Consider the following 5,107-nt stretch of genomic DNA (forward strand, 5'->3'; position numbering starts at 1 on the left):
TGTTTGTGTGCCAAGTGGCGGCATTTGTGTGCATGATGCAGAGGAGCGTCGGATACCATAGCAACCACAAAACGTGACACACACACACACACACACACACACACACACACACACACACACACACACACACACACACAAAGTAGTCCCTTCATGACATTTACTGACCTTTGATCCTCACAGACCAATAATGATTTTAGGCATTATCTTCAAAGAGCTTAAATATTTTTGACTGCTTAATTTATTCATTCATTTATTTTTCTCAGACAGTGGACGCTTCTTGGAAGTGTGTATTGCCATAACTTTGTAAATAATGCTTTGAAAGATAAACAACTAACTACAAACAACTAACTAAACTACTACAATTTCACGAAAATAAAAGCACAACATTCAGAAAGGCAGCAGTTGAACCACACTTGATTTAGGAACGTTCTTCAACCTTAAATGTCAAGTTTATTTGTTATCGTCTGTGTATTTATTTAATCATGAAAAATAAACAAGTCATGGAAATCTGTTTCACAAAACTGCAAAATAAGAAATTGTGTGTTCAAGGACTTTTGGAAATTTTAAAATTAAATAATAATTTGACTTTTTACAGTTTATGGCTGTGATAAATGGCATCATTTTTTGTGATTTTTAGGTCCTTTTTTTACTATTATTTTTATTATTATTATTAACATTATTTTGGCAATTTTTAAAGAAAACGTGGGCATTTTTTTCTTTGAAAATGTTTTGCAAATTTTTAATATTATTGTTGTCATTTTTTAGTTGTATTTTTTAAGAAAACAAGCCTTCCAAACATGAGCATCTGCAGGTTTGGAAGCCATGCGTTCTTAAAAAAAAAAAAAAAAAAAATTAAGGAAAAAAAAATTGTTTGTTTAAAAAATAGAAATATAGAAAAAAAAATAATTTCTTTAAAAATTCTGCAGTGAAATGCATACAAAATACAGCTATTTGTATTTGTATGTATATGTATATATGAGCGTCTGGCGTTTTAAACAAGACTTGACTAATAGACAAAACGACTTTTTCAGAAAATGGAGCAAAAGAAGAGTTTACATATATCACAAACACACACAGCTGATCTGTAACGTCCGCCTCGGCTTCATAAACAACCCTTTAATTACCTCAAGTGTCTCTGTACGTGTTTTTAATACTGTATAATATATCACAGTGCAAATGAGGAACACACACACACACACACACACACACACACACACACACACACAACACACACAGCGGTGCACACATGAAAGAGGCCCGGCCACGCTGCCGTTTGTCACCCGGAGAGAGAAAACAAGCGATTGCTGTTGGAGGAGGAGGAGGAGGGGGAGGAGGAGGAGGAGGTGTTGTTGTGAAGCAGATGCTGAGCCTGACCACAGCTTTTGTTTGGGACGGAGGCCCCTTCATCCGCCTCTCCACACCTCCACCTCCATCCCTCGTTTCCTCCCGTCTTTTCTTTCTCCTCGTGTTTTTCCTCTTTTTTCTCCTTCATTACCTCCATCTTTTCTTCCTCATCCTCACCTTTCTTTTTTCTTCTGTCCTCTTTTCCTTTTTATTTCTCCCTCCTTTCATTCATCCTTTTATCCTTATTTTTATCCTTCGTACGTCCTTTATTTTTCTATTTCCTCTAATTCTCCTCTTTCTGTCCTCCTTTTGGTCAAACAGGGACACTCAGCTTGTTTTATTTGGGGGCCACTTTTGCAAACCCCCATACATGTCTTTATGATTTGAGGACATTTCTAGGACTGTAGGACATTTCTATGATTATAAGACCGCTCTATGGTTTTAGGAGGTTTCTTGGACTTTAGGACGTGTCTGGGATTTAGGGACATTTCTAGGAATTTAGGACATTAAAATGATTTTAGGACATTTCTAAGATTTTAGGACATGACTAAAACTAATGAACATGATTAGGATTTTAGGACATTTCTAGGACTTTTGCAGAGTTCTGGGATTTTAGGACATATGTACAATTTTAGGACATTTCTTGGATTTTAGGACTTTTAAAATTTTAAAAGGACATTTAAATGTTTCTATGATTTGAGGACGTTGCCAAGATTTTAAGATGTTTCTAAGATTTTAGGACGTTTTTAGGATTTTAGGACATTCAGAGGATTTTAGGACATTTCTATGATTTTAGGACATTTCTAAGATTTTAGAGTATGACTACAACTTAAGGATGTGATTAGGATTTTAGGACATTTCTTAGATTTTCGGATTTTTTTATGATTTTAACTTAAGACTTAAGGACATTTCTAAGAGTTTAGGATGTTTCTTGGATTTTAGGACATTACTTGGACTTTAAAATGTTTCTATGATTTGAGGACATTACCAAGATTGTAAGACATTTCTAAGATTTTAGGCCTGTGGGTCGGTTTTCTTTTAATAAACAAGCTCTATTTTGAGGCTGTTTTATGCACTCTGGCACCTTATGGATACTAAAAGTCCAAAAATAATTCTTAGTGTGAATCACTTTATTTTGATTTTGCATTAGAAAATGTTTGGGGGGCCACCAGGGGCCCTACCAGGGGCCAGAATTGGGTCTCGAGTTGAATTTCGCTGCATTAAATTCTTTTTTCCGTTTATCCTACATAACCTGTACCTGTCTGTTTTCTCACCTCCTTCCTTCCCTCCCTCATCTCTGTCTTTCTATCCCTCTTTCCATCTCCCCCGTCTCCTTTCATTCATCCTTTCCTTCTTCTACCCTCTCTTCTGTCCTCCTTTTATTCTCCCTTCTTTATCTGCAGTTTGTCCATCCATCCCTTTATCCTGTCCCGTAATCTCTCCTTCTCTTCATCCTTGTCCTCTTTCCTTATTTCCTCCCCTCTCCCCTCCTCCGTCTCCTTCTGTTTATTCTTCCACCTCTTTCTTCTCATTTCTTTTCTCAGCCCCTCCCTCCTTCTTTCTCTCTTTTTCCCTCCTTAACTGGCTTTTGTGCTTGTTTATATCCGCTCTGTTTTTCTTCCCTCTTCCAGCTCACCGCTGCTTTAAAAGGGAATATTTTCCCACTCAGCGACACGTGTGACCGAAAACACAACTCAAAATGGATTTCTTCGGTTTCAAAATATGTGCTGCTCCTTCCAAAACGCAAAAACACCAACATCTAAGTATTTATTTCATTTATTATAAACTGCAATTATGTTTATTTTTATTTTTATGTGACCTTCGTCATCTTTTAATGCATCATTTTGCAATTTTTGATCACAGAAACATTTTCTTCTCTCAGACTCTGCTTGAGCTAAAAGGAATATCTGGATCTGAAATTAACGTCTGTATCCTCAAAAAATGTCGTGAGAGAAGAGAAAAATAAATCTGTCAAACGTCTTAACCCTTTGAAACCTGGACTGAAGGCAGTGAGCAACGCGGCAAGAAATATTAAGTTGAAAAAAATGGAAAGAAATAAGTAAATTTAGAAAATCACATAAAAATGCCCAGAAATTAACATTAAATAATAATTAATAATTATCACAATGATGTATCCATAAGCTTTTTTTCAGGTTCAGGTTTTCATTTCATTGTTTTTGTTTATGACTTTCCCTTTTTGTGACTTTTTAAAATTTATTTTCTTGTTGTTTTTTTTTTTTACTAATTTTCTATTTTTTCGGCCGTTTCTTCTTAAATTGCTTAGTGTCTCTCATGTTTTTAAAAGAGATCACGTCATTATGCTCCAGTTTTACGGCTGATTTGCAGTCTTATTTTTAGTAGCCAATGAAAACATGAATACTTCACTCATTCTGCAGTTAAAACAGCTAAAACACACATCACATGAAACATGAAACATGAAACATGAAACATGGCTTAATACCAACATTTCACTAACGTTAAAAAATCATAACGCCCAGTCAAAAAAATTCTGCGGTCTCACGGTCCGTGAATGCAGCGCAGCAGTCGGAGATCTTTTTATCTCCTCCGCAGCTGAACGCCACTCGTGAGGTGGATCATTGATCTCTTTATACGTTTACAGCCGATCAGATCGATAGATATTTACAGATTTTTGTAAGTGAAAGAGAGTTTTAGGCCCAGCAGAATTAACGCGGCCGACGTTCTGCTGCACTATGAATAACCGAATTTAATAGAAAAAATCATTAAAGTCCAGCTCCATTGAGACTTTGGCAGGACAAATTAATCTACGGCAGCTACGAGCCCAAAACGTGGAAGTCCGTTAGCATTTCTGCACTTCCGGTTTCCTCGTCTCAGAGTTTTTTGTTTTTTGAATGGGTTTTCGGTAAAATGGCTTAAATAAGATCTGTGGTTAACACAGGCTAAAGATGTTTAGACATTTTGTTCTGCAACATAAAATCCGTCCGTATAAACTCGATTTTTGAACTTTTAAGGTTTTACTCGTCTTAAAAAACGTGAGACAGGAAAATTAACATGTCCATGATTATTATCTAGACCAGGTCACATTGACGGGAGAGAGTTTTGCAGAAAATTAAGCGCTAAATCAAATCAGAAGTTGATGATTCGGGGTGGTGACGTTTAAGTCGTGTGGCCACGATGTTGTTGGTTTATCGCAGCTTTTTGCTTCTGGAGTTTTAATTTACGCTTCAAAACACACAAACACGGTGTTAATCTGTGAAGATTATCATACTGAACAAAACATATAAGTATCATAAACTCATGTTCGTCACAGAGCGTATTTCTGGCGATAATCGAAAATCCCATTCAATAATCCCATAAGGTTTTTGACGAGGGAACCAGTGCAATGCTAACTTCCTGGTTTGCCTACAAAAATTCGTCATCCCCTCACAGCTCTGTAGTTTTGGTTATTAACAGGAAACACGGGGGGGTCTGTCTCCGCCTGCTGTTAAAGAGTCGTCATCAAAAGATCGATTCTCCCTCACGACTTCTACTGGATAAAGGACAGTAGTCCAATTAAAGGATTAAATTGAGCTATAACTGTAGCTCCATTAAACTGTGCATGTAGTANGCTCTGTAGTTTTGGTTATTAACAGGAAACACGGGGGGGTCTGTCTCCGCCTGCTGTTAAAGAGTCGTCATCAAAAGATCGATTCTCCCTCACGACTTCTACTGGATAAAGGACAGTAGTCCAATTAAAGGATTAAATTGAGCTATAACTGTAGCTCCATTAAACTGTGCATGTAGT

This window comes from Plectropomus leopardus, chromosome 5 (assembly GCF_008729295.1).
Source record: "Plectropomus leopardus isolate mb chromosome 5, YSFRI_Pleo_2.0, whole genome shotgun sequence".
NCBI classification, from domain to species: Eukaryota; Metazoa; Chordata; class Actinopteri; order Perciformes; family Serranidae; genus Plectropomus; species Plectropomus leopardus.